This window comes from Rosa rugosa, chromosome 6 (genome assembly GCF_958449725.1).
Source record: "Rosa rugosa chromosome 6, drRosRugo1.1, whole genome shotgun sequence".
In the NCBI taxonomy this organism is placed as follows: domain Eukaryota; kingdom Viridiplantae; phylum Streptophyta; class Magnoliopsida; order Rosales; family Rosaceae; genus Rosa; species Rosa rugosa.
This window is the reverse complement of record NC_084825.1, coordinates 32,180,135-32,204,064: the sequence shown is the minus strand read 5'-3', so window position 1 is coordinate 32,204,064 and position 23,930 is coordinate 32,180,135. Positions and strand designations below refer to the sequence as shown.

General features: G+C 39.3%; 1 protein-coding gene across 1 annotated transcript in view; it reads left to right on the top strand.

Annotated features, from left to right (window-relative positions):
• LOC133718673 (disease resistance-like protein DSC1) overlaps positions 1 to 23,930 on the top strand; it is an 80,893-nt gene that overhangs the window by 22,736 nt on the left and 34,227 nt on the right. The gene's annotated exons all lie outside the window — the stretch shown is intronic.

Here is a 23,930-nt window from a genome sequence, read left to right as displayed (position 1 = left end):
TTGATAAAGTTGTAAGCAAAGTGTAGAAGCAAATGTAGTGGTTGATGACAAATAAGTTGCATATATATCCATTTTGGTTTTTTTTTTTTTAAGTGTCAAATATGTGGGGAACGGAACTCCTTATGTGCCATGATTAACATAGCCGTGACGGCATCATTTATATGTAAATGCATTAGTCACATGGCACAAGTGAGAAAATCACTTTGATGTATTCATGTAATAGCCTATATATGTGTGTGAGTTCCTGCCCATAAACCATTTGTCAGAAGCATGAGTCCTTTGTTACTGAAAACATAAATGGCAAATATGTTTTAGGACCACCAATATATCATGCCGTTATAATTGTTTTATGTATGATAATTGGCACATGACTCACTGTATAATGCAATGATGATTGGCAGGATACACTCTTATGTTGAAAGTGTTCAGCCAGGGGCGTAGGGACACTAAGGCAAGAAGGGTCAATTGACCCTTCTCATTAAGCTGCCATTGGTTGAAACATTTGATACTTATATACATACTTATATTTAATATATTAGTTTGACCCGTCTGACATGTCCCATTCACCCATAACTCCACAGTTTGGACGTACTCCACCATCTTTTAATTTTTTTTTATTATTTTTATTCATATGCTCTTCATTGATCAATTAATTAATGACAATTTCTTTACATATATATTTAGGTTTATACACTTATCTTCTTCTCTCCTGCTCATTCTCTGTTCTGTCTTCTCTCATCCTTCCACTTCTTCTCCTACGAAACGCAAGTCGAAGTCTGCTACTCTTTCTTTGATTTTTAGTAGATTTATGAATCAAGTCAACATTAATCAATATATAAGGTAATTCATCAAATCTTAATTGTAATTGTTTTATAAAAAAATTGTTATTTTTGAGTATTTTATGACTTATGATTTTTTTTTTCTATCAAAAGGATGACATATAGACGAATATATGTAATTTTTTTTTTAACAATTAATATATACAATTTTATGTTATTTGATGAAGTTCATTTTTATATAATCATTACTATTTAATTCTGACCCTCCTACCTAACATTTCTGGCTACGCCACTGTGTTCAGCATAATTAACATGCATGATAATGTTGATGGATAATGTTGATGGGCGGGCACGTGGCTAATCAACAAACATGCATGATAGGAGATATTCTTATACATGGCTAATTATCCGTTGATATGTTGTAGGCATGATAATGAATTATATAAAATCGTGATGCATGTGACAAGCAACTGAGTAGGTGTACGTTCCAGCATATAGGCAGACAAGTGCCCATGCTGTTTAGTGCGGGGCACTTTGTTTGTGGAGTGTAATGAGTTGAAAAAAATGAGATATGGCAGAGCATGCTTAGAGCATCAGCAATGGGGACCTATATTTGGGTCCAAAGTCAAAATTTGAGTCCAAAGTGTAGGAATTGAGCTGCAATGGGTCGGAAAAAATTGGACCTATATTCACCTGAGACCCAAATGTGAGAGCAAATCTGCTCCAGTCTTGGACCCAAAAAAAATTGGACCCAAATTAGTGGGACCCGCCATGTGTTGTGGCTGATGCATGCAATGACATGCAAGTGGCCTATGAGATCAGAAAAGGCTGAAAAGCTGCATGCACGTGTAGGAAGGGATCAGAAAATTCTGGGACCCACAGTCACTTTTAACCCAACGTCTCTTTCTGTTTAAAATTAAAGGGCAAGATTGAATGTTTAATTCAATCTAACGGCCAGAAATAGATTCCAAAATATGGGTCCAAAAATAAGTCCTGCACCACTGCAGCATCCAATAAAAGTAAGTCCTTTTGTACACTATTCAGATGGACTCAAATTACTATTCCAGCTTATTTGGACCCAAATTTGAGTCCAAAAAATGAGTCTCCACTGCTGATGCTCTTAGAGCATCAGCAATGGGGACCTATATTTGGGTCCAAAGTCAAAATTTGAGTCCAAAGTGTAGGAATTGAGCTGCAATGGGTCGGAAAAAATTGGACCTATATTCACCTGAGACCCAAATGTGAGAGCAAATCTGCTCCAGTCTTGGACCCAAAAAAAATTAGACCCAAATTAGTGGGACCCGCCATGTGTTGTGGCTGATGCATGCAATGACATGCAACTATGCAAGTGGCCTATGGGATCAGAAAAGCTGCATGCACGTGTAGGAAGGGATCAGAAAATTCTGGGACCCACAGTCACTTTTAACCCAACGTCTCTTTCTGTTTAAAATTAAAGGCCAAGATTGAATGTTTAATTCAATCTAACGGCCAGAAATAGATTCCATCAATTATATATATAGGTCAAAAATATGGGTCCTAAAATAAGTCCTGCACCACTGCAGCACCCAATAAAAGTAAGTCCTTTTGTACACTATTCAGATGGATTCAAATTACTATTCCAGCTTATTTGGACCCAAATTTGAGTCCAAAAAATGAGTCTCCACTGCTGATGCTCTTAGCAGAATAGCAGGTCATGTGCGTATATATATATAGACGTGTGGTTGATATAATCCGCGGCACGTGAATAAATAGGTAAGAGAGCTTATCTGTGTGTGGCTCAAAGGCACTCGATGTTTGAAGGAGCTGCACCACGGAGAGCTGAATTGTATCCCAGTTTTTGAGTGGGTCGACGACCACCAATTATGCTCAGGTTGAGTACAAAACTGGAACGGCGGCAGGGCCTTGTACGCCAGTATGATAGTGGAGAGTGGAGACTCAATGAAGAGAGCCGTGGGTGTGCGCCTAACTTGGACCTTTGTCTAGCGGGTTGGCGGAGGACTGGCTAGCGGAGCTGCAGCCTTGGCCAGCGGAAGTTCGGCCAGCGGTGGTGGAGCTATGTCCGGCGGAACGGGTCGACGGAGTTATGGCCAACGGAACAGGTCGGCGGAGTTATGGCCGGCGGAGCATGGAAAGCAGAGGCCGGTCTAGCGGGTTTGCTAGCAGCGGTTGTCCGGTGGAGGCAGGCTAGCGGAGATTATCCGACGGAGCCATGCTAGCGATGGTGCTTGGTGATGCCCCAGCGGTGAAGAGTGAAGCTCGGTCAGCGGTGGTGGAGTGCTGTCTGGCGGTTGGCGCTAGTGGTGTTTAGCGGAGGTGCCAGGTTTGTCGAGTATGGACAGCGGAGGTTTAGCCGCTGGTTGTGGTCGGCGGTGAGGCTTGGCTAGCGTTTGATTTGTGCGCAAAAAGAGAAGAAAGCGAGCTCTGGGTGTAGAGACCAAATTTGCTTAATGGCTGGGTGTCGAAAAAGGAGGTGACCGCTGATCCCATGCCCAGATCCGCTGCAGGTTTAATGGTTTGTTGTTGGCGGATATTGGGGGAAGAATGTGCAGCCGACTGGAGCTCTGCCGCTGACGGATATTGGAGGAAGAATGTGCCGCCGACTGGAGCTTTGCCGCTGATGGATATTGGCAGAAGAATGTGCCGCCGACTAAAGCTCAGAAGCTTGCTTTGCCGCTGACTGGAGCTTTGCAGCTGACCGAGATTGGCGGAAGAATGTGCCGCCGACTGGAGCTCCGCCGACTTAAGCTCAGAATCTTGCTTTGCCGCTGACTGGAGTTCGACGCTGCCGCTGACAGCAACCCAGAAGCTTGCTCTGCCGCTGACGGAGCCTGGCTTTTCCGCTGACGGAGATGAGCGGAAAAAGTGCCGCTGACTGGAGGCTTTTCCGCTGACGGATATGAGCGGCAATAGTGCCGCTTACTGGAGTTTGGCGGTGAATTTCCAGCGGTGCAGCTCGGCAGAGAAGTTCAGTGGTGAACTTGCAGCGGTGAAGCTCGATGGTGAAGCTGTGGAGCATGGCCAGCGGTGCTGTCTTTGGCCGGCGGAGGTTTTGCCGCTGATGATCATTGAAGAATGGCCATGGGTGCCTAGAGAAGTGTTCTGGGTGTCCAGAGTGACTCATCACCAAACTCTCTTTTTTTTTTCTGTTTTTTTCTTTGTTTACCGCCAGGGATGGGTTGATGCTGATTTCCTTGGGCAAACACATTTTTTTTTTTTGTGTTGTTTAGCGCCAAGGATGGGGTAATGTTGGCACTGATATGTATCTTTTCTTTTGACCTTGTAGACAAGTTTTGGCATAAGTTGCCGCTAAGAATTTTGATCAAAAGTTGGGCAATGTTGCCGCTAAGAACTTTGATTGAAGTTGAAGTTTGGACTGGGAGGTAATGATCATCCAAGCTTGAGTGATGATCAAAGAAATGAGTGCTTAGGGAGCAACTCAGAAGAAAATTTTTTTTTTTCTTAAAACCGTTAAGCTGACTTAACGCATGGTAAGTGACGAAGTCATTGTATCGGCTTCCCACAGACGGCGCCAATGTTAACGTTAGTGATCCGTGCGATCTCTAGTTAGCTTTAGAGAGAGAGAAAACGACACAAGCGAAATATAGTGGTTCGTTTCCCGCCTTAGCGGGAAACTACGTCCACTTAAATGTTGTAGTTTGTGTGTTGGGCCTTGCGGCCCAAGAGGATTACATAAGTATCTAATGGAGTGTCCTTAAGTGGGAGGAGGAAGGGTTCCTTTTATAGGTGAAGGAAGTCATCTCATTTACATGGTTTCTGATGTGGGACTCAAATATCACTATTCTACTATAGAAAAGCTATGTTGTGAGGGCAACTTGGCAAGGCCGGAAAGGTGGCTTCCCGGCGACGTATTTGCCACTTCTGGATACCGTAGCGTAGCTTGAACATAGGGCTACAAGATGCAAGTAGCGGTTGGATCCCACGAGGGTGTTGTTTATGCTTGGTGAGGTAGCAAACTAGCCTTGCTAGTAGAGGTATCTACATGATACATGCATGCTATATTTTTAGTTAAACTTCTCTTTAAAAGAACAAAGCAATATCAAGGCGCCGTACTTTTTTTTTTTTTACCCTCAGAGCTATCTTATTAAGGCCAACAATCATTTTCCTTAATAGCTATATATACACTCAAAAAACTTGGTGATGCTTTCATCTCTGACTCCCGTAAGGAGGTTTCTCGACGGTGGCTATTTTCAGGTGGTGGCGGTCATGTGCTATTGACTGTGACGGGTGTCCTTTTACCTTTCTCTAGTCTAATTCTTGGTGGTGTCAGCGGGACTGGTCAATGGGGCTCCTTGCTCCTAGGCTACTGCCTAATTCTTTTCGTCGCCGACACTAGTTGTGGTAATGGTGGGTCTGGAGCCAATCTAAGTTTGGATTGGTAAGCTAGTGATGTGGATTCTCTAGGGAAGATGGATGCTAGGGTGGGTATCCATGTACGACCTGTGGATTATGGTGGTGATCGCATCTATGGTGGTCGTCACGTTGATTCTTTAGGTTCGCTCTCCTGGGATCTCATGGCTCCCATGGTTGTGATGGTGGATCGGTCTTGCTCGTCAGCGGATCTGAGTTACGGTGGATCTGATCAGATTATGCGGTTTATCCATAACGGTGGGTATGAAGTTGGTGGTCAAGGCTTCGAAGGCTTTTGTCTATGCGGCAGTGTTCGCTATGGTGGCAGTGGTGGTCTTGTTGGGGGTGGCAGTTTCTATGGTGACTGTGCCGTCTTCCAAGAGGGCGGGGAGGCGGAATAATGCGGGAGGCTAGGGTTTCTCCTAAATGGGTTTGCTGGGCTCTAGGGCTATTGTCAAATTTGGCTGGGCTATGGGTCCTCAGGCCTATGTTTTCGTTGTTTAATTTAGTGGGCCTTTCTCTTTTTGTTTAAAAAGAGGATGGGTCTATTTTTTTTCTTGGTTTGAGTGGAAAAGATCGCAAAGGTAGTTTTGGGCTCTATTGTCTTTTTTATTTTTCTTCGGAGCTCTGACTTTTCTTTGTTTCCGCCTAATTAAAAAGAGTGGGTGTGCTAGGAGTACTGAGTAGTATGCTTGTGTGAGGAGTGTGCTACTGTAGTGTGCTCTATGTAATGGCTTCTTTTGACGGCTCTATGGGCAAGCCGTTATTGTACTGCTTGATGAAATTTATACAAGGATTGACCTTTTCAACTAAAAAAGAAAAGAAAATAGCATCGTTCTTCTTTAATTGTGATGATGCCTCTAGTTTTTTTTTTAAATTTTTTTTTTTTGAAGACTAGACTTATACTTAAGAGTTAATTTGATCTAAGCCCAAACTCACGTCCTGTATTAGACGTAGTCTAAATGAATTTTTTTTGTTAATAGCGGTCCTATGACTCAGCTGCCACATTTGATTTATTTCTATCTTGCTGACTCAACACCTAAATTTTTCATTGATAACATACTCTTATTTAATATATGCACAATAAATAGTAAAAAATAATATATTAATTGTAATCCTAAATTATTGCAATCTTGTTTAGCAAATTTAATATGTTGACTTTAATTTATGTTATTAAGTTCTTGATTGAATTCAAAAGAGAATATATAGTTATGACTTTTTTTTTTTTTTTGAGAAAATAGAATGTCACGCCCTGAATTTTGAATAAATAAATTCAAATCGAAACGCGAAAACACTTAGATATTTTTTTTTAATTACAATAAGCAACTAAACAAACCGAACTCAATGGTAACACTGACTCAATCTTTGGAGCCACAAATTATATTACAGAGAATTTACAAATTAAACTAAATAACAATTCAATATGTAAATACACTCACTACACAACGGAAGACTAAACTCAAAGTACTCTTCAACGATCACACTACTAGAAGTGCACCACAGCTTTGACGACAATTACTCTAACCTGCACAATAACCCATACACCGTGGAATAGTGCACTGAGTTTAAACAACAACCCGTAAGCTTTTGCAAGCTCGTATGAGTAAACCAAATAACCATAAACACTTTTCCGACTCAAGACAGAGAAACAACACAATGAGTATCTCTAAAATCAAGATCCTTTTCGTTTAAGGATAAACAAATCACCCCCCCCCCCCCCCCCCCACGACCACTCAAATCATTTAAAAATTCTCAACATTAAATCAAATGAATCGCTCATCCTTCCTCTCAGTAAGACACATTTATCACCACAAATACGTGATAATATCTCTCAACTTACTACGAGTCTCAATCACCACAGCACTCACTAGTTAAACTAAATCAACCCATTAATTAACTTCAAGAATAATTCAAGAAATAACCATAAAGCATACAATCCAAAAACAAACATAGTAATTCCTGCATATAGTTTAATTCAGGAGATTACATTAAAATCAAAAAAATAAAATGAAAAAGAGCAATAAATGGGAATCAAACATTAGAAATGAACAAGGAAAATAAATAGCGATATTAAACAATATAAATGAAAAGAGAAAATAAATAGAAATGTAAACAAAAGAATAACAAGGAAATTAATTAAAGACATTATCACCTTTTACCAAGTGTTTTCATGGTTACTTGGTATCAATAGTAGTCTAGACCTAGCGCTCTGCTAGGGTTATCGTCGGCCTCTCACCTTCGACAAAATTTCCAAAATTTTCAAACTTTGATGGCCATGGCCACTGATAGCCTTGTGGCTAATTGTTTCTTTCTTCTTATTGCGTTCGTCTGGTTGTTGGGAGCGCCGCCTTGGATTTGGTTCCCGGTGGTTGTCTGGGATGGCACGTCTGCTATTCTGTTGGTATTTATGGGGCCGTGCTTTGACAGTGTAGTTCTGAGTTGCTCTGTATCGGATCGAAACGACTGGGTCACGGATCGGACTTGTCCAGTTGGTTTCTCAGAGATGGCTGGGTGTATTAGAAATGGTTGGTCTCTCAGAGATCGCAACGTCAGCACTAGTGGCTCGCTGCAGCGTCGAAGTATTGTCGGAGTTGGGTTGATCTGACCATATCAGGGGTTCGATCAAAGCTTGGGTGATTTTCAGGTCGTGCTCGGCGGCTCTGATAAGCTTCGTCCCGATTTAGGAACTGGTTTTTTCATTGCTTGCGAAGGTACCGGAATTGATCTGAACTTGATACGAGGTGATCAGGTTTTGGCGCTGACTTGGGTGCATTTTGACCCTGGAGATAGTGCAGTCTCGTCTGCTGCGTCCCACGGTGACAGCGGCGGTGGCTTGCTGGGCTGTGGAGGAATATGTGGGGTGGCCTTAGCTATTTTGCCCTACTGGGCCAGCTGGGCCTGGAATGGACTAGAGGGCCTGACACAAGAATAGAGGTGGATGGATTGGTGTAAAACCATAATTACATGCTCACAACATATGCACAACAATCATAAAAAGATCAAGGCTTACCTTCTGCAATTACTGTCATGGATTCCATCTTATGCAGCAGCTTAGCTCGATCATTGAATATGGTCTTCTGTTACTTACCAACTTGCTTCTCAATGGACAGAACTTATGCAATAGTCGTGGTAGTAATCAGGGACCAATTCATCTGTATATATATGAGACTTAAACCTCAAGAAGCTTCCCATTAAAGCATTCCTTGTCGGTTTAGGTTTCACTGTTAGATTCCTAATGTATCACAACTTGTAGCCTTTCTTGTAGACTAAGCAATGGATTACTATCCTTAATGAATTGATACACTACTTCATTAAGTCACTAGTATTGATTTACTGTTTGTATCCATGTTAAACTAGGATTGATATTAAGCTAATCATCAATTACTTTATTATGATATGTGTTATGTCCATATTTGATCTTACAATCTCCCCCTTGGACTCACACATATCATGCTCGATGATTTGCACCAGAGAACATCAAAACCTACTTAACTTACTGAAGTGCGCGCCAAATAACAAACTCAAATCGAAAATCCATTCCAACATGGTCAGATCACAGTTACTTATGCAGAGCAAGAAACAGTATACATTTTAACAAAAATGCAGAGTTTCAAAACCACTAACACAAGCTTCTGCAATCCACATATGTTCAACCAGAAGTGATACAATATATGTTAATGTGTATCAACAAGTAAACATATATTAGGTCCTACTTTATGTTTCTAAAACCAGAAACTCAAGCAAATTCACTGAACACTGATGGCTTAAAAATATTGCTTGAACCTTAACATCATGCTTCACATGATTTAAGCCATCTGATAGCAAGTATGATATTCAAAACAAGATGATAATTTCCAAAATAAAGCAACAAATCTGCAACAAAAACATATTTGGAAATACCTCAAAATTTTATTGATAATAATAAAATCTGTCATTACAAACAAGTTGTGATAAACAAAAACAAAAGATCACAACTAATACACAAGAACTCAAAAAGCCTTAGAATTTTAAATTGCTCCAACTGGATTAACTCTCTACTGAACCTAAGCATCTAGATTAGCTAAAACTCCAATGCTGGCTGTATGCTTCTGGAATGCTGCTACTGACAATGCCTTGGTGAAGGGGTCTGCTAGCTGTGAATTCGTGTCAATGCTCAAAACAGCTATCTCACCATGCTTAACCCTTTCTCTAACACTGTAATACTTTAAATCAATGTGTTTAGAATTATTTGATCTTTTACTATTCTTGCTAAAGAAAACTGCTGCTTCATTATCGCAATAAATCACAAGTGTGTCTGCTACAATGTGACTTAACACTTTGGTCTGCATCAAGAAATTTCTAATCCAAAGTCCTTCACACACAGTTTCATATAATGCAATAAATTCAGCTTGCATGGTGGAGGTTGAAACTAGAGTTTGCTTCATGGTTTTCCAAGCAACTGCACCTCCTGCTAGCATGTACACATATCCACAAGTTGACTTCTTGGAGTCTGGATAGTTCCCTGCGAAATCAGAATCTGAAAATCCAACGAGTTTCAGATCCTCCACTTGCCTATAAACTAGCATGTAATTCTTTGTTTTCTGCAGGTACCTCAACACTTTCTTCCCAGCTACCCAATGTTCATGGCCTGGATTAGATTGAAATCTTGATAAAAATCCCTACTGCAAAAGACAAGTCTGGCCTAGTGCAGACTTGTGCATACATGAGACTTCCTACAAGTCTAGCATAAGGCTTTGACTCGATATTTTCTTTCTCAACATCACTTTTGGAACTTTGCTTCTTCGTTAGTTTATCTCCTTTGGACATGGGGACTTCTCCAGCTGCACACTTCTCCATACCAAATCTCTTCAAAACTTTGGTAATATAATTCTGTTGAGACAAACCAAGTAGTCTCTGTGCTCTATCTCTTTTAATCTCAATGCCTAGTACATAGGATGCTTCTCCTAAGTCTTTCATGTCAAAATTCTTTGACAGAAAACTCTTGGTGTCTTTAAGCAGTTTAATGTTACTGCTAGCCAAAAGTATATCATCGACATAGAGTACTAGGAAAATAAAATTGTTCCCAACTGTCTTCAAGTAAACACACTCATCAACAAGATTCTCTGTAAATCCAAAAGTAGAAATCACAGAATCAAATTTCTTGTACCACTGTCTAGAAGCTTATTTAAGGCCATAAATTGATTTTCTTAACCTGCATACTAAGTTTTCACTTCCAGCTTGCACAAAACCTTCTGGCTGCTTCATATAAATCACTTCATCTAGTTCACCATTCAAAAAAGCTGTCTTAACATCCATTTGGTGTAGCTCCATATCAAAGTGAGCAACTAAAGCCATGATTATTCTAAACGAGTCTTTTGTAGAAACTGGAGAAAAAGTCTCAGTAAAGTCAATGCCCTCCTTCTGTGTAAAACCCTTGGCAACTAATCTTGCTTTATGTCTCTCTACATTGCCATTTGCATCTCTTTTGGTTTTGAAAACCCATTTACAACCTATAGGCTTCTGGTTGGGATCAGGTTCAACTAATTCCCAAACCGCATTTTGACTCATGGAATTAATTTCTGCTTCCATTGCTAGCTGCCATCGATGAGATTCACTACTTTCAATGGCCTGGTTAAAAGTAGTTTGATCATTGTCCTCTGCACAGTTCATTTCAATTTCTGCTTCTTGCAGATAAACAATGTAGTCACTATCTCCCCCCCCCCCCCCCCATAAGTTGGTTTTCTTGCTCTCTGTGATCTTCTAGGCTGAGGATTGTCAGTTACGTGGTCAGTTACTTGGTCAATGAGATGACCAGTGACAGGTACTTGACCAGTTACTTGGTCAGTGACATGACCAGTTACAGGTACTTGACCAGTTACGTGGTCTACATGTACTCGATCAGTGACTTGGTCAGATACTTGACCAGTTACATGGTCAGTGACTTGTCCAGTGACAGTTACTTGGTCAGTGACATGGTCAGTAGCTTGACTAGTTATAGGTACGTGATCAATTACTTGGTCAGTTACTCGACCAGTGACTTGATCAGTTACTTCTTGTTCTAAAGGCAATGCTACACTTATATTCTCATCCGACACAATTTCCTCAAAATCTGAGGATAAATCCTCAAGGTTTGTATTGTGAACTTTTTCACTTAGAAACTTTACTTGATGTGTTTCAAAAATTCTAGGTGAATGATAAGCAGAATATAATTTATAGCCTTTAGATTTATTTGGATAACCTATAAAATAGCAACTAACTGTCTTAGGATCAAGTTTATTCAAGCTTGGATTATAAATCCTAGCTTCTGCATGGCATCCCCAAACATGGCAGTGATGAAGACTAGGTTTCCTGCCACACCAAAGCTCAAAAGCAGTATTTTCTATGGCTTTGCTAGGTGTTCTGTTGCAAATATAATTTGCAGTTTTTAAAGCCTCACCCCACAGAAATTTAGGCAAACCTGTTGTACACATCATACATCTAACCATGTTCAAAAGAGTCCTATTCTTTCTCTCTGCAACACTATTCTGTTGTGGGTTATAGGATGTTGTATATTGAGCTTTAATTCCATTGTCTTGCAAAAACAAGGCAAATGGACCCTTTTGTTGGCCGGATTCAGTGTACTTGCCATAGAACTCACCCTCTCTATCTGATCTTACTGTTTTGATTTTCTTTTCTAGTTGATTTTCTACCTCAGACTTAAAGATTTGAAAAGCTTTCAATGCTTGTGCCTTTTCTGAAAGTAGATAAACATAACTGTATCTAGAAAAGTCATCAATGAATGTGATAAAATACACATTCCCACAGATAGTTTGATGCCTAAATGGTCCACATATATCAGTGTGTATGAGTTCTAATAAATTTTGGCTTCTATATGCAGTCTTCTTTCTAGTATTAGTTATTTTTCCCTTAAAGCATTCAACACAGTCTGTTAGATCAGAAAAATCAAGTTCATTTAGGATGTTGTTTTTCACCAAAATTTTCAGTCTCTCTTTTGAAATATGGCCGAGTCTTCTATGCCATAAAAATGCAGACTTTTCATTTAGTTTGGTTCTTTTAACACCTGTTAAAGTGCTAGCAATGTTGGTGTTATTTTCAACAAGTAAAATTTTTTGTTGAGCCATTGAACAATTTAACTGTAAATAATCATTCATAATAACACCAGAACCAATTTGAACAGAATTTTTAGAAATAAGAATTCCATTACTATCCATAACAAGTCTACAACCAGATTTTACTAAAAGAGAAACTGAAACCAAATTCCTTCTCATGGAAGGTACATAAAAAACATTGTCCAGAACTAATAATTTTCCTAATCCTAAATCGAGCTTTAAGGTTCCAATAGCCTTGACTGCCACTCTCATGCCATTGCCTACACACAGGTTCACTTCATCACTTTTTGGGATTCTCCTCCTTATGAATCCCTGCAAAGAATTAGTAATATGAATAGGTGAGCCTGAATCTATCCACCAAAACTGTGATTCAACATTTATAAGATTAATTTCTAAGGAAAAAACTGTATTAGAAAAAATCTTACCATTTTTGGCTAACCAGTTCTTATAGCTAGTGCAGTCCTTTTTCATGTGTCCTACTCTTTTGCAAAAGTAGCACTTGAACCTGAATGGCCTGTTTTCCTTGGCCACTGCAGCTGTTGAACTCTTAGTTATGGCTTTGGTAGGCTTGAGCTTATTCTGGGGCTTTTTCCTTTTAGGCTTCTCAATGAGGTTAATGGTTGTAGCAGGTTCCTTTTCTTCCTTGATCCTAGATTCCTCATCCACACAGATGGATATAAGTTCATCTAGAGTCCAGTTTCCCTTTTGAGAGTTGTAACTGGTCCTAAGATGACTAAAACTGTTAGGCAAGGAATGTAGTGCATAATGCACTACCTGCTCATCCCTAACCCCCATCAAGAGCTCTCTGAGTCTGCCATTTATATTGATCATCTTCATAATATGCTCTCTAAATCCCCCTGAACCCATGTACTTCAAATCATGAAACTCTTTAGTCAGCCTAGCTGCTTTTGCTTTTTCACTTTCTTTAAACTTAGCACCTATGTGTTCCAGAAAATCTGATGCTAGCTCAGGCTCTTCAATACTTCCCCTGACAGTCTTAGACATAGAGGTTCGAATGAGGTTCTTAGCCATTCTATTGGATCTATGCCACTTCTTGTAAAGATCAGTTTCCTTCTTAGTGCTCTTTTCAGTTAACTCTTCAGGTTTGTCCTCAGTGAAGCAATAGTCTATGTTTTCATGCATTCCCATGTAGTTTTCTACGGAGTCTAGCCAAGCTCTATAATTTGTTCCAGTTAACATCAAGACACTGTTCAAGTTCATGTAAGAGTTACCTAAGGAGCAAAACAAAATTCATGTGAGTTCTCAATTTTGTAAAGAAAATAACTTTAAGTTTTCTGTGTTTTATTTAGCTTTAAGCAATCAAAACAAGAACACACAGAAAACCTAAACAAACCATACTTGCATTCATGTCAGTCCATAACAAAAAAAAAAAAAAAACAATGTTAAGCAACACTTTTGAGCAGAAGCATAACATCCTGGAGTTCTTTATCAATATGCCATGTTCAATGAAAACAAGTTATCCAAAGAAATTTATCCACATCTTTAGACAGAAGAAAAATTTCTAAGTATCCGTATTTATTTTCATCAAGCATGCATACTGCTGTTTTGTATTCTAAAACCATACTTAACCACTTCTTTGGAAGATAAAACTGAAGCATAGTTTTAAAACACAAAACACAATTTCAGTTTTGTTACTCGATCAGGTACAGTTACTTGGTGTTGAAACAAAAAAAAAGAGGCAAACACAAAGCATGAGAGTGACGTCCAAGTTTGAGAGAGCTGGATTTACTCCACATTTCTTGTGATGATATTATCACGCTATCTTGGGAATTCAAATGGTAGTTGCAGTTGATGGAGTTTATTGCAAACAAAATTCAAATTTTAAAAAAAAAAAAAAAAAAAAAAGGGAGGATGATCAGCAGTTTGTAGCTCACGTGTTGAGCGGAAGCATGAAGCTTTTAAAACAAAAGTGTTCAACTCTTCTTATCTGAAGAGTTTTAACTCCTAGTGGGTTCATCATAAATGGACTCTAGGTTTGTTAGACATTCCAAGGAAATAATCTCTAAGGGATAAACATGGAGTCAACCCCACGTTGGAAAGAAAGAGGATGGTGTTTCAAAAGCAAGTCTGGTCATGCATTCAAACAATTCAAAGGCAAAATCAGATTGACTTATCCACAAAATGGGATTGACTGCACCGCTTGGAGATTCAAAATGCAATTATGGCAGCTCACAAATTAGCCACGTTGAAATGAAAGAAACTAACAACCTCAACAGAGCTCAGGATCGCATATTTGAAATTCGAAGTTTATGGAATCCATTCGAATTCAAATTTTGGATATCCTCGAAGCTTATCTCTAGCTGATCCCAAGTCCCTATAAAATGAGGGGGACGGAGAGGAGGAGAAAGACTGGAGAGCAGCAAAACAAAAAGAGAGGGCAGAGAGGCAACGAAAGAAGAAAAAAAAAAAGAAGGATAGAGAGGCAAAAGCTCAAGGTCAGTGGTAGCGAGACATAGGAGAGAGCGAGAGAGCAATAGAAACGCATCGGAGCCGAGGTGCTGCAAACTTGCAGTAGAAAAAGAAGCTCCGAATAAATCACAGGTATATGAACAATTGATTAATTGTCACCTGAAATCGCTGATCTTTTCTTTTATGGTACAGACAAAAGAAAGAGGTGTTTCTCCTATATTCTGCTCTCTTTAGCGATCATGTCTTCCGCTACTTTCGTCCTCACAAATCTCACCAACGGCTTCCGGGCAAGACACAAAGTCGACATCAAGCCCTCATTCACAGCCGCAGTGTCACTTCATGCTGCACTTGCTTTCGATGCCTATACTGCGGTGCGTCCTGCGTATAGGTGGCGGAAGCGAGGTTCAAACTCAAGGGGGTTCACCACACTTGTTTTTGATGCCTGTATCGCGGTGCGTCCTGCATATGGGTGGCAAAAATGAGTATGTCAGGTGAACGCCAGGGGGGCTGCCAGTTCACACCAAGTACGGTTCTGCGAAGTTCCCGAGTTTCACTACACTTGTCTTTGATGCCTGTATCGTGATGCGTCTTGCATATGGGTGGCAAAGATGAGTGTCAAGTGAAAGCCTCGGGCTGCCAGTTCACACCAAGTACAAATCTACGAAGTTCTTGGGCTCACAAAGTGAAGAAACTGCTCCGGAGGGATCATGCAGCGCCACAGCCAAAACATTACTCCACCTGCATCAAATTCATCATCAGAATCGTGCCCCTGAAAGCAAAGTGGCTACCTTTCTACAGAAGGGTGTTTACCTTCAACCACAAGACTGCAGGGTGTTCGACTTAACTCACCTTCAATCACAAAGACTGCAGCGTGTTATACTTGACTCACTTATGAGCACTAAACTGCAGAAAACAAGGTGGAGTAGTTATGGGAATTGTCCGATAATTGCGGCAAGCACACCAATGCAGAAGGCTGTGCTACCTTCTTGTGGGCTACTCCAGCATGCATTGAGGATTGTTCTCGTACAATCAATCCTGAGACCACCTGAAAGCCACGTGATGGACAAGAACGAAGCGGTCAAGTTGTACTCTTGTTATGAAGCCAAATTGTCGTTGTAGTAAGCTTTTGCAAGATGATAAGTTTGGAGCGGCAATTTTTGTCCTAACCAAGCTTGAGCCATGATTCATCTCCATGCATGATTATTCTTGAGAAGCCACCCACAGCCATCACTAAAGGAAAAAAACATGATTCCTAAGCCAAAGAATAATCACACAAGTGTTAATATTGTCGCTGCTCGTACGCACCAAACAAACATGGTGCCTTCCTTGACCAGAACTCGCTAGTCAAAGTGGCAGTAATTTTTGTTAGCGTTCAAAAGAAGCTCAAAGAAAGCCTTGGCTAATTATGAAGCTAATTAACCGGAGACAAAAATGAAGGGACCAAAGATTGGAAATGGTGGTCTCTGCTTTCGATAATAATTCACACTCACAGTGCAATGTGGAGATAAAACCCACTGCTTCGTACACAACATAAATCAAGATGGTGCTATCAAAATTGGTCTCCCCACTTTGTCATGAAGTCATGCTTATCACGTCAAAGACTAATGACAAAAAACAATTGGTTAATTAGTTAATGGATAATAACTTTTCATTAATTAATTTAACTTGAAGAATCACATACGGTTCAAAGAAGATTGCATTTGACAGAGTCGGTTTATTGGGCCTCTTACAGAAATGGAAGCAAGCCCACCTGCAAAGGTCTACTTCAAATTCTGAGTCCAAAATCAAAAGTTCGGCTCGACAAAAACAAAGCAACGACTCGGCATAAAGCTCAACTCTTCGCAGTAGGTGTCCAAATCACTTTGTTTACTTGAGCCTGTCTACCTCAAAACTCGGGCCCGATTAATTTGCAGCTCAAAGCCCATTCCAAATCAAGGCCCACTACAAATCTCAGTACATTGGGTCCCCGGATCAAATCAGCAGACACTCTACCAAATTGGGTGTCCAAAAGAAATACATTTGACGGGTTCAAAAATATACACATCCGTCGAACACAAAAGTCGGTACAAAACCGAAAATTTAATTCTGTTGAACTACAGTGGTTTGATCCCTTCACGGGGTATGTAGGCAGTCTAGCGACCCACTAGATGCAACCACAACTCCAAACAGAATCCCTGACTCCACCAGTCAAATTCAACCAGTCCCAAATGAATCACTGACTCCAGTCAAATTCTCCCAACACTAGAAAAATCAAATTCATTCCCAAATCAGACAAATAAAGTCCAAACCAAATTCAAGGGCTTTAGACACTTTCCCAAACATAAATCCAAAATAAATGGGTCATCTACCCATTTAAATCTCAAATGCCGGAACTACATGTGGTTTGATCCTGCAAAGGTATGTAGGCAATCTAGAAACAAACTAATCTAGATACAACCGCGTCTTATACACAAAATCGAATCCCTGGTCCACTTAAACCAAATTCGTCCCAAATACTACTCTAATTCCAAAATCAAAGCCCTCCAATGAGTCATCCACTCATTGGAACTCTTGAACTACGAGTGGCTTGATCCCTCTCCAAGGGTACGTAGGCAACCAATTCAAATATCCGGGTGCAGCCACAAAAACAAACAAACACACATCTCATCAATTGGTTTCTTCATAAATGGAATCAAAGGGTATTTCCCTGTAACAAGGGATTGTAATTAAGAGACACATTCTGTCTTGAATGGGTCAAACCCGAAATAATAAAAACTCTATTCACTAAATGAATACGAGTGAAATTATATTGGGTGACATTTTCGCTCACTGTGTGCAATTTTCTCTCAACACTTGGTCAGTTACTTGACCAGTTACACGTACCTGATCAATGTTTTCTGCCAACATCAATGAAGGATGCTTTGTGCATCATAATCACTTATGTCAACAGAAAACCACAAAACATATGAGCTCTTTTACTTTACATTCTATCCAGATTCATCCTTGTAAGAAAATTAAGCTCTTGTATCTGTCAACTTTAACAACGTGTAAACAAAATCTGGGAGATTTTTGTTCTTCATACAATTTTACACAATCACAGATACAATACCATATCATCAATCAATTCAACATGCATATTCAAGCATAACCAAAATTGATTCGATTCCAAGAAACCACAGAACAATCAAGAAATTGTAAATTTCATCCGGTCACCATCTACTCTAGCCTAACGCACGCCGGGAATGCAACTAGGGTTCTTGAGCACAATCAAAAACTCAATTATCATGCTATGAATTGAAATCAATTTCACAGAAAAACCTGTTTTTGCTTTTTCCCCAATTTGCTGCTAAAAAAAATCATAGCGGAAGCGTGAATTTTATAATTAACCAGATGCAGCAGTCGACTTAAGTAACTTACCTTGATCAGGTACCTGACCAGTTACTTGGTCAGTTACCTGGTCAGTTACTTACTTGGTCAGGTACCTGATCAGTTACATGACCAGTGACTTGGTCAGTAACCTGATCAGTTACTTGACCCGTAAAGCAAAAACCCTTAAAAAAATTTATGTTTGTTTTGCAAAACCCTAAAACGATTTTTCATATTTGTGAGCCTATGCTCTGATACCAATTGTAAAACCATAATTACATGCTCACAACATATGCACAACAATCATAAAAAGATCAAGGCTTACCTTCTGCAATTACTGTCATGGATTCCATCTTATGCAGCAGCTTAGCTCGATCACTGAATATGGTCTTCTGTTACTTACCAACTTGCTTCTCAATGGACAGAACTTATGCAATAGTCGTGGTAGTAATCAGGGACCAATTCATCTGTATATATATGAGACTTAAACCTCAAGAAGCTTCCCATTAAAGCATTCCTTGTCGGTTTAGGTTTCACTGTTAGATTCCTAATGTATCACAACTTGTAGCCTTTCTTGTAGACTAAGCAATGGATTACTATCCTTAATGAATTGATACACTACTTCATTAAGTCACTAGTATTGATTTACTGTTTGTATCCATGTTAAACTAGGATTGATATTAAGCTAATCATCAATTACTTTATGATGATATGTGTTATGTCCATATTTGATCTTACAATTGGGTCCTACGACTTTTTAGGGTCTGGTTTGTCTTTGGCATGAGGGTTGAGGGCAATTGTTTCCTTTCCGTTCCACCTATGAATTGGGTCGCTATGGCCCATAGTATTGTTTAATTTTCTGTTTGGGTCTCAAAAACCAGAGCCTTAGTTGGAACTCTTTTAATTAAGCTTCGAGGTTTCTAGGTTTTTGTTAGAATAATGGTGCGTGAATTTCCTAAAAGGTGGGTGTACTCGAGATTTTTTGGGATGTTATTCTTCTAGAATAGGGTTTCATGAGGTTCTAAGGAACGATTCTTTCTGTCGACCCATAAGGGTGTTTCGTTTTTGTACTGCTTGCTGAATTTTAATGAAAGGACAAACCTATTTCCATCAAAAAAATTAAAGACATTATCAACTCGTACTAATAAATCCATCCAAAACTCAACACCTTTTACCCAAAAGGACACTTACAAGTCACACCGTGACAAAATCATAGGAAATGTTAACCTAACAAATCAATATAAAAATCCGATCCAACCTAGACACGTTGGCAGACAGACTAGAGCTCTAACTGATCGTAACCACTAACTCGACTAAAGGCGTGATTCCCGATTTATTGCCTAAAGTCACAACCTGCGATCCCCGATCCTTAGGTCAACCTGACTCTTAGATCAAAACATTTAAACGAGTCACATTAGACCCAAAACATTTAAATGAGTCACAAACAGAAGAAATCACAATCTGTGACTCCCACATCATCAAACATTTTTCAAAACAATAGAAACATCATTCCCCACAACTTATTGTTTCCCGAAAAGTCATAACCCCAAAACAATCTATAAGTTGATTTACACACATTAATTGCACCACAACCATTTCCCCAATACATATATATTTCCTACATATTTACTTTTCAATAATCTAAATAAAATCACCAATACATATTCTATTTCCGCAGATATTTAATTGCTCAAAATAATATTTCAAATAAAATAAACATTAATTCTTCACTCAATGCCACACCATCCCAATATATATTTCACGTATATACACACACACACACACACACACACACACACACACATACGTAGTCATTCACTCAGGAATGATTACTAATGCCAACTATAGTTCACATGTACCAAAAACCGAGAAATTCATTTTTTATAATTAAAATCTTGTTTTCACTTACTCATGGACCGTAGACGATCAAGTCCATATTAGTTAAAACAAATATTTATTTTAATAAAATAATTTTATAATTTATCGAATAAATGTAAAATAAAGAAATTCGGTTCGTAAATGAACCATGTGAAATTTACTCACCTCTAAATTCCTTCTGCGTCTTCATAAAAATTAGGTAATTGCAGAACATACTTTATCAAGCACCTATGGAAAATATAGTCTCGATTCAATACACGAATCACAACAATAATTAAATTCCGACACTCCTGAATTAATCCAAAATTTTGAAATTAACGCCAGTCGAGGCGAAACTTCATCCGAGATCACCCAAAGTCTCTAGGACACTTCTACGGTCAATATATCAAAACTACAGCTCGATTGGACGGCCGGATCCTCACGGATTGAAACCGAGATGATTGAAAACAGTAAAATTTGTAACAAATTCATACGATCTCCAAAAATTACGTATTATATATGCAAATAATCGTATCGACGAGTAGAACAAAAATATGAACATAAACTGTCCATAACCTAGCCGGAACCTACCGGAAAATGCTGTCACAGTGGCGGCGGCGGCGCCCGCCCAAATTCGAAATCTCAAAAATCAAACCAGCCAAAAATGCTCATCACGAGGAGTTAAGCAACTTTCATACCTGGAGCTAAGTCTAGATTGGCCTAGATCGTCCTAGATCAAGCTCGAAAGATCGAGCAATCGGGTCGTTGATTGCGTTTTCAGATTCGTTGTGGACTGTTGAACTTCAAACCTTGCTTTAGCTCCACATTTCAAATCGTACCTCAAGGCTGGCATGGGGATGATCTAGAGGAGGGGAGAAATCCAGAACCACAGAAAGGATCGGTTGAGATGTCGCCGAAAAAAGGAAGGCTGGCATGGGGATGATCTAGAGGAGGGGAGAAATCCAGAACCACAGAAAGGATCGGTTGAGATGTTGCCGAAAAAAGGATTTCCGATCGGGTCCCGAAGCTAGAAGCTTTGTGGCTTCGATCCGCCGCGTACGGTGGCTGCTAGAGGAAGGTGAGGGCACTGGGACGTTGGCAAAGGGAGTCTGAGTCTGATGCCGGTGGTAACTCGGCTGGAGGACGTCGAAGCTGGGAGTTTGAATCGGGTCTGGTCGGCTGCTCCGCGTCAGGTCTGGCGCGGTAGAAGGAGAGAGAACGGAGAGATGAGGTTTCCAAAAATGGAAATTTGGAATTATGAACCAATTTCCGGAAAAACCCAAATATGTACTAAAATGGAAACTTTTTCAAAAATTCATAACTTAATCATATGAACTCCGATTTTCATGTTCCGCATATGCAAAAATTTGTATCTACGCGCTGTACGATTTTTATGAAACGATTTTTATGAAGGATGTTTTCCCAAATTACAAATGTCAAAAGGTCAACTTTTGAATCGACATTTCTAGCTTTTAAAACGTAGGAACAATTTCGATTTTTCAGAAACTCAAATTGAACAAGGCATTAACACTACAATTCGATCAAATGATACGTTCATTAATCCCACAAATAATACATGAAATTAATTCGGAAATTGAGGTTATTACATAGAACATATCACTAGTACGTCTCGGTTCATAGATTAAAAATAGTACATAAGACTACTCTCATAACATATTTCTGCTCAGAGTAGTCTATGCCATATAAAAACACATCGCCTTACAGACAATCTATTCTACTTAACCTTAAACGCCGAGCACACAATTGTGGTACGTTAAACCTAAACACTTCCATAAGACTCATAGAGACATTCTTACTTGCATAGACAATAAGTCTAACTACACAACTAAACAACTATGGGCTTATTCCCTTCAAAAAGGTCAGAGCTCTTGATACACCCAAACAACTCAAACCTGAGACCAAGTCCAAAGGCCCAAGACCGGTCAAAGATAGCACTAGCAGAAGGACGATAGCGCGCCACTTGCTGATTCCTTACCGCTGCTGTCTCCGGCTGGTCAATATTTCTAACCCATCACCACTGGCTCAGTCTCTGCCCACCAACCAAGGAAGCACCAAAGCCGGTTTGCTCACTTTGGCATCTGAAATCAGGGGCCCGACCTCGGATTCAAACAACCCAGAAGCAATGGATCAAATACCATCACCTCTTGGACTGGGATCCAATCCGAACACGATCACTACTGTTCCGTCAAGAAAACCCTTCAGCCAATGCAGACGCTCCAAAAGCAACACCACTGCTTTACTACCATACACGTGAAGGAATGGATGGATTTCAAAAAACTTTTTAATTAGTGCGGAATTAGTTTAACCATTAAACTACTAACTAAACATAAAATCCATTTCTTTAACCCATGATCTTGGCTTATTGTGATATGTATATAAACATAGCATGCATAGTAAGGAAGAACAAAGAGGTAGTTTATGTTCTACTCACCCTTGGAGCGTGATTTTAATCCGATCCAAGTGAACCACCAAAGTTCCTCTCCTTGATCTCTCCTTGTGTGTGTTTCCTCCACCTTGAAGCACCTTGAATTAAGAACTCCTTCTTGTGCTTGTAGTATTCTCCTTGATGTAACAAGTAGAGCCACAAAAAGATATGGCCTCTAAGGATCTTCACCAAGTGAATCAAGAGATGAAGAAAGATGAAAGAAAAGAAGAAATTATGCAAGTGTTCTTCTTTCCTTTAATTTTGTTATGGACCAAGGGAGAACTCTCTCTCTCTCTCTCAAATCTGAAAATAATAGTGTGGAGACACACATATTATTATGTCCATGCTTTCACTTTTATATAATAGGAAATAAATCCAATTACTAAAAGAAAAATATTGACTTTCATAAAGCCAATATATTGGCTGGTCCATACATTCTATTGGGCACTAAAAATGTGTCTTGGGCTTTCATTTAAATCTCATTTAGTGAAGCCCAAGTCCACACCAAAAAACCCGACAATCGTTTAGGCCCAATAGGTTCGGTTTTACCCGAAACTCCTAATTATGTTCAAATAATAAATCTAATTAATTATTTGGTCATAACCAACTCTTGTTTAATCTTCTTCATATACAATCTCAAGGATCCACTTATATGGTGTGCGATCTCTTAGGTTCTAATTAACAAGGCAGTGAAGTTTATAGAAACCATTCTATTTTGTTTACGAATCAAAAACTCCATTTTTGATTCTCCCTTGTTATTAGGATTATAAATGTTTATTAATCCTCGGGGACTTCACAAGTCATGAGTGACGTCTTGCAACATATCATGACTACCCTAGTTAATGTAGAATGACAAAGAACCTATTCAATTGGAATTACAATACAATACGGTCCTTCTCTAACACTATGTTCTAAATCACATCATCGGGGTATGGAATTGATATGTCAATCCCCTAATGTGATTTTCATTCTTATGTGATTCTTATAATGTGATTAGAAACTCCTTTTTAATCTCATTCAATGCTTTGGCCAAAGACTCATTGAATCACATCTTTGAACATACACCTTATTTACTTAAGGATAGAGATTCCTTATTGTACACTCACATGTCTCCATGACCGAATTGATTATACCAATGAATGCATCTATTATATCCATTAAGGGACACAATATTATTGCATCATCAAGAGATAATCCATTCACTCATAAGACAACTATGGTGTCTCAGGTCAAAGGACTAATTTGTATTATTGCAATTTAGAGTTCAAGTTTGACATGTAAGTAAGACTCCATACAAGAACTCTAATGATCGCGTTCAGTGTACTCTTTAAGTTAAGAGCACCCACATACTTGTATTAGTGTCTCCACACAAATGACAAGAGACATATCATCCTCCATATTGAGCATACATAGTATGTGCTAGTCTTTCCGGATTATCAATGTCCAAGTGATAATCCTATGACTAGGAACCTTTTAGGATAAGAGTGTGAAAGAGTAAAGGTCTCACACATCTAACTCTTTAGATTACTTTCTCTTTAACTCATATTCCTTGGACCTTGTTCAATCAAATATTAAATATAAGCAATTAACAATAAACTTGCCCTTTTGATTAATAAT